Here is a 13,290-nt window from a genome sequence, read left to right on the forward strand (position 1 = left end):
TAATCAACGGCGTTATATAATTACTTATTAAAGTATAAATAGGTTTATTCTTATATATTTTCAAGGTGACTTTGTATTGTTTTAGGAAAAACATATTTTTGTATTCATCAATATTTCTGTTATCCCCCTCAGATGGAATACACTTGTCCCATTAAGCAGTTTCGGAACATATTTCGCTGACACTCGTCTTATTATGGGACTATCCCACCGAAATGACATTATCCTCAGCAACCTATATGTGGATAGTTGGTTATTCAACCATTTAAAAAAATAACTTTCTTAACTGCTTCAACGTTTTCATTCGTTCTTGACGTCATTGGCATAATTGGCATCATCCTGGCCACCATTTTTTTTTACTCCGGACACTTGTAACCGTATACGACTGTCAATATTTAAAGTGTTTTGGAGGGCTTAATTTCATTTTTACTCAAAATTTGATACAAATTCTTTGATCCATGCTTTTCAACAGCAAAAAATCACCGAGTACGCAAAATACTTTTAACTCTTATGCCTCTCACAAACAAACTAAGCATATTATATAGCTGAAAAAGCTAATATATGTTTGTGTTGAGTCTACTTACATACAAAAATTGAGCATACCAAAAATACCCAGCCCGGTAAATTTGAAAAGTCGCCTATTTTTTGCACACTCCTCGTATCTAACGTCAAGTTTTTATGCCCTTTTATTGGTTGGTCCCATTTATATTTTCTAGTAGTTAAATATCCCATTAATCTAGGTAAATGAACTTGATTGTTTAGGGCAACAAAAACAATAAAAATGCACTATAATAAAAAAATATACATTATAACAAGGTAGCAGTCGTTTTACTTTTTGAATACACCTCGTATATTAGCAGAGGGCTCCCACGTTGCAGGACTGAGTTGAGGGAATGGTAGTCAAAAACATTACCTAAATGACCTCAGAGGCCAAAAAAAAAACCATAATAGGAACAAGGTATGTTATTTAATATGTCTACTTACTAACTTTCATACCCATTTGTTAGACCATTTGGATTCCATGTGTCATAAGTACATATTTAAATATATACACAAGATTGAAGTTTAAATTTAAAAAGAGACTAGAAGAACCCGATCGCAGAACGAGGGGCAGGGGTTAAAACAGTATCTAACTAGTAGTAAAATATACTACTAGTCTCTTAGACTCCAAACGGGTGGAAAATACCAGGGGTACAAACCCATTACGATTAGGGCAATTATGTCATTAATGACTTATTTTACTTAGTGTCCCGCCACGGAGAGGCCTTCCCAGCATCCTCTCATCCTAAACACACAATTTTACGTTTATTGGATTCACAACAGCGCAGCTCTTAATATATATACCTACATCAAAACAATTAGATACATACATAATATTAAGAGGGCACTTTAGAGATGTACAAAACAACATATAGTATGTACCTAACTCACAAAAGTAAATCAAGCTACCAGGGATTAATGCAAATACACTTTTAGGGGCCTTAGGCCTAGTGACGCCACTGCCTTATTATATATCTAAATTTGATGTTTAGTCAATTTGAAGAGAAAAGTGTTGGCTCGACAAAAAATATTTCCTATTATCATTGATGATTAAAAATTTTTAGAGAGTACCTTTTGAGTAGTTTTACCTTGTACATAAAAAAAGTATGATTTTTGCTCAAAACGATATATTTATAATATTACGTAATATTTGGTCAATGTGGATTTAAAAAAAAAAAAAATAGTTCATATCCCAAATCACAAAGGAATTTTTTATTACCTATTTCGTACCTTCGCAACAAACCCTGCATATTACGCTTCTAAAAAATAATTAGAAGCCTCTTCAAGAAAATAGAACGCCACTATCTAACTCATTAAATACCAAAAGTTGCGTCACTGTGTTATCAATTTTAATACAAGTTTGTCATAATAATGTTTGAGGCACCCACAATTGTTTTGTTTATTTGAGAGCCTCTCATCATGCATTGCTCCTTTCATTAATTGAAAATATATACGAAGAAAATCATGTGTGCGCTTGGTCTCTAAAGTTTCCAAACTAACAAAGGTACTAGACATTTTTTCTGTATTTTTTATTTTATTTTATGAATCCTTGTAACTCTATAGACTTCTCCCAGTGATACCCTCATCAACGTATCCCTTCCAAATAGTAGTCCACGTTTTCTCATTAAAATAGCTGTTCACAATTTTTTTTTGTTTTTGTCTCAACTTTTGGCTGAGTTGGGCTAAATTAAACACTTCGTTCTTTAGCAAAACAAGCCTTTGTATTTCTTAATATTTAATGGTTACACTCTCTGACAAAATATTTAATAACACCTCAATTTTCTCCATTTTACCAAAAACAATCACATCAATTCAATCAAACTACTCAGTCACATAACAACTTCTTCACTTCTGAAATTGCTGAAACTTTGGTGAATAACTGTCGACTGATGATAGATAGATGCAACTACCTTTTTTTAACGAATGCTTGCCATCTTCACGTTGAACTCGGAAAGTGTTCAGTCTACCTTCTTGAACGACCTACGATGTACGAGATGAAATTTGGCATAATTGATCTACTTATGAATTTCAGCTTGTTTCTCAGAATCATTCAAGTCTGAAAGGGGCAGGGGATTGATTTGACATTTGGGACAGTGGTAACGGATATTTTTTCTAGTAGATTCTAAAAGACCCCACCACAAAAATTATTTTACAATTCTATAATTAACTTCAAATGATTGTAGAAAAGATCAATTAATTGATTTTGAGCCTTAAAACTAATTCAAATCATTAGAACTCTGCACCAGGTAAAATCAACCGTTGAAATTTTTTGGTCTAAATTTAAACAAGGGAAATGTGCGTCGAATAGGATGTACAGAGTGCTCGTCTGACATAGGTAGTTGCCCACGAAAGCATAAAAAAAGTATGCAAAATCATTTTTAATGATTGTAAAGTGAAGTTGATCGTCATAGCTTAGACTTGTCAGATATCACGTGATGGTCATATCGTTGATGGATATTTAGACCTGTGAAAGCGTGTGTAAGGTGTGTTCCGGGTGGAGGAAAACGTGGTTCCGCCACGCCTCTTCAGGACCCCATCGACAGTCAGCCAAGTGGACTGCACGCGATGAAACTTACGAAAACAGTTTGTTGGAAGGGTTATTTTGGGATGCACGTGGTTAATATTTATTGATTATCTCAACAACAATGATTACATAAAGTATTTTTGGATTCTTTTTTAGTATGACATCACGAAAAACGGGCCCATTTGAAGAAAAAAAGAAGAATAATTTAGTCCAAATATGTGTCTTTGATAAATAATCAACAGAAATTCTATCGAAAAAATAAGTAATCATGTCAAGTCGAAAGATATCGATTAGAAAATTAATTTTTTTTTTGAAAAAATTTCAAAAAATCCATAGCTATTCACAAAAAAAATTCAAACATTAATTATTTTGTTCTGCTGTATAGGTTCCTCGAATTATCTTATTTCATAAAATAAATAGTACAAAAAAAAAAAAAGATTAAATCTATTTTAAAATAAATTTTTTTCATTACAACCAAAAAAAATATCTTAAAAAAAAAAAAAAAACCTCAGGACTACTTCCTGTGGACGCCCCTGATTAGCAGTTTCAAGATGACGATTTATTATAAGGAACTTATACACTTCATTGGGTTTTTTAGGCTATCCAGAACAGTTCAAGGAATATCCAACAGAATTTGTAGACGTTGTTAATCACTTTGCTGATACAGTTATTAAAGAAAATCTTGCTGATGTTGTTCATCTTGTGACACGTACTCTCAATCATTCCCTCTTTCAAGGAGGATGTAGGTGCAACGAGTTAGTTTGGAAGGATAATATACAGGATACAGTCATGGTAATTCATCCCAATGTAGAGCATTGTCTTGAATTGGAAGAATATAACTGTTGGGTATGAAGAAAGACATGAGTAAATTGATGTTTTACTATTCTTAATCAAGAAGATATTATATTAAATAAATTAAATTGTCAAAGTACTGCTTAAAAAAATTGAACTTTATATTAAAACTTGAAAGATTTGCCGTCATCAAAATCTGTATTTTGATTGATTGTTTAATTTTAATTTTCTTAAGGAATATTTAATATATTAGTAATAAAAAGTTTGCTTGAACGGTTCTAAAATTCAACATACATAAGTAGATTAGATTACTCACATTTAATCAACAAATTTGAATCAAATGCAGGGAATATGAACCATTTTTTACTTGGGGATCACTTTCGACCACTAAAATGATCGTTAATTATTATAAGTAGTTCATTTATAAAATTGATTATATATAATGTTAGAACATTTTCAGGTAACCTTACATTGCTTATTTATTAAATAATCTATAATAAAATCAATATCAATTTTCTGTCGAAAAATCTTTTTGAGTTGTATTATTAAGCTTTTTTTATTTTGGTTATAGCAAAAATATACAACAATTAAAAAAATATTAGCTTTCAAATAATACCCTTCTATTTAATTGATTTTTAAATGATTAGACCCATTTTGTAAGATCTTTATTCAACATAACTTAATAAAAATTTTATCTTTCGAATGCTGAAATGTTTTTTTAACGATTGTTAAACCCTTTAATTTTATCTGTATAGTTATTTCCCTTCGAAATATGGCTTTGAATCGAATTTGTACTCTTAGAATGTGACTTTCTTAAAGAGTATAAAGGTCAAAACTACTTTCATTGAAAACTTTATTGTTAATTTATTAATTATGGTTTTATTCGGAGGTAAAAATACTGTTGTTTATTTTAATCCAATTTTGCAATATATTGCATGTAAAAAAACTTGATATCTTGTAGTTCAACTCAGAAAATACTTCCAAACTAGACTTAAATGAATGGTTCATTAATTAACAACGAACACGCAAAAAAAATATTACCTTTTGTGGTTTTAAAATAAAATCCTACGTTAATATTCCTTAAAAGTCCTTCAAAAATCATTTTCAAAGTAATTCCTTCTCTCTAATACTAATAAAGTCCATATGCTATAGACATAACCTCCATTACTTGCTAAATTGATTAATGCATTATCGTCTGGTGGAATTGGATTTGCTTATTTAAAAAAATATTCCAATTACGTTTATTTTGTATTTATGAATCCTTTAAATTTGATTATTAACAATCAAAACTGCTTGTTCGTAGATATCAAATCATTTTATACGAGTCTATTGTTAGAATGATTCAATTACAATTTCTGCTGAGATCAAATTATAAAAAAAAATTCTAATGAACACTATTTTGCAGAGTACTTCGGTGAAAAATGATTTAAAAAATCAATAAAAAAGAGAAAAACACCAAGTACTATTTGGACGGGCTACCGAAATGGGAGGATCACTGGTACAAGTGTACAGAGTGACAAGAATGCTATGGGGAAAAATAAGAAAAAATGTAGTGTATCTTTGTAAGGTGTGAAACTTTATAGAACATCCTAGCATATTCACCCTATGATATATAATATAACTGATTCTATAAATAGGTTGAAAAATACCTTCTGCTCTAAGTTTAGAGGTTTCCTCATCATGACAACAACAGCTCAATGTAGCTTATAGATCAGACATATACTAAGTCTTCAAATTCTGGCCATTTCTACAAAAACCTACTGAATTGTCACTGTCCTTCTGAATCAAAGTCTATACAAAATGGTGATATTTATTATAGTAAAGAATATTTATAAATAATTCAGTAGGTTTTATTTATGTATCTTGAATTATTATGACGTAAAATATGATTTATAAAAACTGTGTCAAAATGACCCGTAAGATAATTTTTGAAAAAAAAAAATCATTTTTTTCAAAAATTTAATTAAACAAAATTATAATTTTTTTTATACCAAATGTAAAGATTTGCCTGTTAGGCAAAGTCAAGAAATTTTGAGTCTGAAAAATATCCCTAAGATGTATTTTTCATACTTTGAAGTCGAAAACGTGTCAATTTGACTCGTACGACAACACAAAAGTTAATTAATTTTGAAGTTGAATTTACAAATGATAAATACCGAGTTGTCCATTAAAATCTAAACACCTTGAATTTTAAACTGCAACAATACATAATGTATGAATTAACAATAGAATTTCAACAAAATTAATACTATAAATAGATATGTGTCTGAGCTCTCTTAATAATTAATGTAGCCACCCTTAGTGACAATGATGGCTTTCAGGCGGCGGAGAAAGACCTGGTTCCCGCTGCAGATGTAGTCATCTGTCATAACGTCCAAGTACTCGCTGAATGTAACTTTGGGAGACACGGTGTTTCGATGATGAATACTGCAGGCCTTCTCCTCAACATGCATCCAAAAGGTATAAAAAGGTTGGTAGTAGGGCTGTAGGAGTGCTGAAAGTGTCAAACAAGAGTTCAAAAGAGTCTTGCAACGGAGGAGATGGTTTTTTTTGTCATTGTTGTTGTCAAAATTGGTCTCTCCACGCCCACGAGGTTTCTTCAACCTCCTATTTGAAAGCTCTCTCAAAAGGTTGGTGTGCAATCCCGAAATATCTTGCATGGACTCTAATGGAATAGAGGGGATTGATAGGCCCTGTTTTTTTAAATAAATTTTCCAGGTCCAATTGGGCCTTTTTTTCAGAGCCCTTTTCCCTCTCAAACCTATTTAGACTTGCTGACAGCATAGACAGTGGTCTTGGAGATACCAAACTGCTTCTAGTGCACAATAGAAATTCGTTAATTACGTTCAAGCGTCATTTTCTCAACTTGTACTTGAGCTAGAGAACTCAGGTTTGTCTTGTTTTGTTACATATTGTTTATGCTTTAATATATCGAAATATGAATTAATTTCAAGGATTCAACCTTAATTAATTATTGAGTTATGAAGTGTTCAGATTTCAATGGACCACCCTGTATTGACTCTTAGAGATTTTTGCAGCATAACATATTCCCCGCCTTTTATGTTTTAATATTATATGTTCAAATTTACCTTTGAGTCTTTACTGTTAAAACATTTCTTTCTTCCAATCAATGAAGTTTTTTACACTCATTATAGCCTCAACTAATTAACTAACCCCTTATATTTATATCAATTTCTCATTCTTTAATTATGACGATGAATTTTGGTTATTTAATAAATTATGATTTGTTAATAGAAGTTGAATACAAATGTATTACACACTCAATTTTGAGAAAATCATTTTTTCTTTCTTTTAAGTTGATGGGCAACATATGCTGGTTCAAAGATTTGAGAAGAAGCCGCTTTATGATACTCTTTGGTTATAAATAATTATACGCATATCATAAAAAAGCGGCTTTTTGCTCTCACCAATAAAACCAACCGACTGTATGAATAACTGGGACATGTTTAATAAAATAAATACAAGAAAATTTGAACATAAAAATTCAATTCATTTGTTATTTCTTACGGATTTGGTAAAAATATGCAATCTCTATTTAAAAAAAAACTATGAAATATTAGTTTTGAGATTCGGGGCAAGTTTGAATTTTCAGTTCCATCCAAAGTTAATTTTTCTACATTGATTTAAACCGATATTTCCGACCAGACCGTAGTTAAAAATTAAGCCGAATTGAATTCGTGAACCAATTATTTGGGTCTCAAAACTAATGGGCTGATTTTCTCCTTTATCTTGGTTAATTTTATATATACATAAATAAACTTTTGAATCTTCCTCCTCTTCCTAAGAAACTAGGTGGCATCATTGTCTTCAAAGTTAGATAGTTTAGCATCAAAATGGCGTCGCATTTTATTGTGCTTCATCGATTCGGCTATCATGGCTTTTGAATTGCTAGTTTAATATTGAAAATAAATTTATACTTTACAAAAATAAATTGATGAAAATTGATTTTATTGACTCATATAATTAGATAAAATTGATATTATCACAATTATACAACCTTGAAAGGGCTTTAGGCTTCCCCATTTGGGGTCGTGACTCACTTGTCAGGACCCGCTGGTGTAGACCAAATTTTAAATGATACCCACCTTCACCGAATTTTTCTGTGAGCCCAATCTAGAACAAACATCTTTAAGGGACATAATTAGTTTGGTCCACTAAAATTCATTACGTCTCAGATCGGTCTAGGGGTTTCAAACCGAACCCCAACACTAATATTTAGTAAAAATGGTAAGTGTATATATAAATGCAAGAACCGTAAACGGGAGCATAGGCCAAAGAGTCGTTTGTTCCCTCTTCTTTTTTAATGAAATCTTTGTTCCTATTTTGACAATATATATTTTGTTAACCTTAAGAATGTACATTAGGCCGGTTTGTTTTTCGACTTTTTTCGAATTTTTGATTATGGTTAGTGCGGAAAACTTGTGATATGATAAGAAAATAAGCTATGCAAAACTGTATTGTCCTATGAGGTCATCTTTAGGTCACATATATCGATGAAATTATGAAAACTCGTTACTTGGTGAATAAATGTAGATAGTAAGAAAACATTTTTAATTAATTTGAATTTTCATGGATATAGCTTTCAGCTATAAGCTATGTGTTTCACAAGTTGTTTTTTTTTCAAAATTATCCTATGGAGAAAAAAAAAGTTAAGGACAATTTGATAATCCGCGTATGCACGCATTCTTTTTTTACATTTTCAGAAAGGACACATCAAAATGTTCCCATGTTAATCTTTCTTTTTGTTCCATATCATAGCTTTAGAAAAAAACTGTTCAAATATTTTTTATAGGCCTGAATAATGTCTATAATAAATATCAAATGCATTATAATAATTCCCTCTATTTTAATCTTTATTGCGTAACTAATACACTTTTTTCCCCCTCTCAAACTTTGAACGTGATGTGCTGCGTGGAGATGATGGATACGTTGTATAGTATATAAGTTTGCTTACCACACGTCATGCTTTCTTTTTCTATCTCGAAATTGGAGATAGTGACAAGTGGGAAGATGACATTTAATTATTGCAAGATTTAAATACTAAGGAAATCACTTTGCGAAGGGAATAATATATTATTGTCATTGGATGAAGAGGAAAGGGACTTCGACCTTTTTTGGGAGATTTAATCAATTAGCACTTACGAGGATATTAAATGTAGATGGAAGGTCTCATTATGTGGAGAAGGAGGGGATGAAAAAGAAGGACTCGGAGTGAATCTATGGACTCAGGAACGAAGCGGGAGGAGATCACATCGTAGAAATAGTCTTAGTACTTTACATAATGAGACGTGATCTCTTCCGGCCTCATCCTTAGTCCATGGATCGACTCGTATTCACTCTCCTCCTACTCGGATAATATAGTTTTCAGGTTGCGTCCATTAGTGAATTTATTTCTTTATTATTAAAAGGTTTCGATAAGGGAATTTCAACTTTCCATCTTCACTGTCTACGATTTTGTGGTAAAAATAGATGGTAGGATGTGTGGGCAAACTTGCATACTGTACTTAAGATGATGCTATATGGCAATTTTATTTTGCATAGGTGTTTTTCTATCTACATGGCAACTTTTCCGCTCTAAGCATAATCAAAGTTCGAAAAAAGTTGGAAAACAAACCGCCCTAATGTATATCCTATCCGAAAAATAAGTTAAAAAAATGATTTGACCTTAACAATATATGTACGTTTTCTATTTATTGCTCCCTCATGAGATGAATCCACCAAGACACACGTGACTTAAAAGGCATATTTTGAATGATATTATGCAGGGTTTCAAAAAAGAGTATATTCAAGGCAGGAATACTTTTTTTTTTAATGAAGAGTCTTATATAAAAAAAGAGAGCGTATTTTTGATAAATCTGAAGCTCTGTGGCCTGTTCACATAAAAACAAGGTACAATGATTTTAAAGCATTTTTTATTAACCAGAGAAAAACTTCAATTAAAAGTCAAGAATCAGATACGGTCAGACTTTTTGCAAATAAATAGTATTAAATATAATCTAATAAAATAAATGGGAATCTTTATTGAATCTGTATTTTTTTTTTCACAAAAAAAAATCCAAAAATTAGAAATTTTTTACTAAAAAATTATATATTTGAAATTTTTTCCCCAAAATTAAATGTTTTATGAACAGCTGTGGATTTTGGAATTTTTTTTTCGAAAACTTAAATTTTTTATGAATAACTATGGATTTTGGACTTTTTTCCCTCAAAAATCTAATATTTAATTTTTTTCCCCGAAAATCTAATATTTGATTTTTTTTCCCCGGAAATTAAATTTTATGTTATAGCTGTGGTTTTTCAAATTTTTTCTCAAAATTTTAAATTTTTGTTTTCTTTTCTAAAAAAACCAAAAACCATGTCCTCCCCTTCCCAAAAAAATAATAAATGTACAAATATATATAATCCTGCGGACCCCCCCAGGATAAGTTGATAATTAACAACTAGTCACCTTTTCATCTGACACATCCTGAATAATCAAGGACTGTAAATCACAGCTTCCCCTTCACATTATGTTTTTTTGCAAAAGTAATCCATAATGTCGAACGATATTTGATAACGGATAATGTAGAAGTTATTTTTGATGGAAAATAATGAAAATTTGAGAAAAATTTACAGTGCTGGGCTAATGAATTTATATTTTGTCTCTAGTTCGAATTAATTACATAGTGAGATTTTATTAGTATGGTTTGAGATTTCGGGGGATAATACTATCACTAATTCAACAGACAAGAACGCGTTTAATAGTAATGTACGTTATAGCTTATGTTTTACAAATTCAAGGGGAATATTAAATCAAATAAAGAATAACGAAGAGTTAATATATATGTTAAAGTGATATATTCTTGAGATAATATGGATGTAAGGCAAAAATCTGTGACAGCAAAAACAACTACCTTGAGACTCCAAGACATTTTTTACATTAGCGATACCGCCTTATAATTTAGGGACACACCACGGTACCTTTAATGGTTAGGTCAACCTTTCCTTCAAAAAGAAACAGGGATCGAAATTTGTTGATGATTAGCCAAATCTTCCCAACTATGGAACCATTAATCAATAGTTTAGTGAATTGCGTATGCGTTGAAGTGAACAGATTATAATTCAACTAGTCAAGTAGAAAAGAAGTGGAACCATCGACAGCTGAAACAAAATATATGTTATCTTTTTGTGTTAGTGTAGTACCGGCGTTATTTCGCTAACACCGTGTCACCTATGTGTTTTGTTGTCAGCTGGAGATTCCCTCCTATGACTTGATACGACATGGCTATTTCATAATGTATTCTTTTTGATAAATTAACAAAGTAATAAGTTATGAAGTACTTATGATCCATTTCACGTGGGACAGGAATACAGTCTAATGTTGATCACACATCGTATATATGCTATATTGCCCATTAATGATTTCTAAGAAGAATTTTTGGCTATATTATACAAATAATGATGTATAGCTACGCTTTTAATACAAAATTATGAAGCAATATTACTATACGGTATCGAATAAAATACTATAAAGGGAGCGGGGATCAAATTGTCGCCAAAATATTTTTCTACAAAAAACAACACAAAATATATATTTTTTAACTTTTTTATTGAAAATTAAAATTATGACGAGCATATAGGTATAGAGTAGCCATTCATTTGATATAATCACCGTTGGCATCAATAACGACCTCAATACGGCCTCTGAACCGGCCACAGGCTCTTCTGACCATCTCATTGTCCATGTTGCCGAATACCTCCTTGATGGAGTCCATCAGGTTGGCCTTGGTGCTATGGGGATGCCTGTTGGTATGTCTCTCGACATAGTCCCAGACAAAATAGTCCAAAGGATTAAGGTCGGGAGAGTTAGGAGGCCACAAATCCTTGGTTACGACGTCATAACAGTTCTCGGTTAACCACTGCATGGAGATTTTGGACACATGGCAGGGTGCTGAGTCCTGATGCCACACCCAGGGCCTGTCTCCGGCCTTCATGGACCTGGTAGGGTCATCCTCAACCATCTTCTTCACCTTGTCGACAAAGTCAATGTCCCTGACCTTCCTGTCGGCGCCCTCCTCCTTGGGTGCCCTCTTTATGGTGGCATCAACATCCCAGGTGTCCTCTAGCTTCTTACGGATACGCTGAACAGTCCGTAAATTCACTCTTAAGGTTGAAGCAATGTTGAATTGGAGATTTCACCTCCATTATTAACCAATGCCATGACTACGGCGGACCTCAAAAGCTTCTCGTTCGACTTATAGCTCTTTATCTCCTCATATGATGACGGCATGATGCTAACTGAACTACGTATCGTCAGCTGACAAGAATAGTTTTCCTATTTGGTAACCCGTTTTTTATTTGATAATGTCGTCTTCAAGTTATCAAGGTTTAAAGTAGGCGACAATCTGATCCCCGCTCCCTGTAGAGTGTCTATTTGGGGCGCGAAATGTATATCTTTAAAACACAATTTTCTCTCGAACCAGTTATCAAATAAAAAAATTAAAACCAGATTCTGTGATCTATATGGTTTTTGAATTACTTTATTTAATATAATCATCTCGAGCATCGATACAGTTTCTATACGAGGCCAAAAGTACTAGCTCCTGTTAAATCCTGGAGTTCTTTCTTGATCAGACTGATACGTTCGTCTTTGGTGTTGCAGTGTTAGGTTGGTATTCGGTTGGTTTATTGTTGAAGTTTTTCAAAATTCTCTTGGAGCCATTTGAGACTTTTTTTCGAGGTTTGGTAGGGATCCAAGTCCTTTATGGGCCTCAAATTCCCTCACAATCCTACAAATTAACGTATCACTGAGTCACAGAGTTGAAGCAATTTGTATGTTGTTGCTCCCGACGCAGATTCCAAGGAGGGCTCCATGCCTTTCCCAAATATTTGGCACAACGGATTTGTCAATTGATTTCGGTTTTTTTCTCCTACTACAAGTTTGAACAGCCTATCTAACAAACAAAAAATCAGATACATAAGTATCTGATTTTGCCCAAGAGAGTACGCCAAATTGGCATACATCCTGTATATTTATTTTTTAAATTGTAGAGAAATGATGTCACAATAATAGTCTGGGATTTCTCAATAAATTAATAGTAATTGGTATAATTGACATATCTAGGCAACTACCCCATGATTTGAGGCATTTTTCTGTTCCTTTTTGGAAGAAGGATCCAATAAAAATAACGACGTCTAGTAAGGGATTGAACAAAATTGAAGGGTAAGACAAGTTGTTAAAAGTATAAGCCGTACAATGTAAGTGCATTAATAGCGTTAAGTCTAATTAATAATGAAATATGTGGTAAATGACCTCATTATTGCTTATCAGAAAAAATAACAACTTTACAAGTATTCGTTTTTTAAATAACAAAGTTTTTATTTGATAAATAAGTCTATGAGGCATGTAGGAAGTTCATTAAACTCCTCAAACCGTT

This window comes from Lepeophtheirus salmonis, chromosome 9, assembly GCF_016086655.4.
Source record: "Lepeophtheirus salmonis chromosome 9, UVic_Lsal_1.4, whole genome shotgun sequence".
NCBI classification, from domain to species: domain Eukaryota; kingdom Metazoa; phylum Arthropoda; class Copepoda; order Siphonostomatoida; family Caligidae; genus Lepeophtheirus; species Lepeophtheirus salmonis.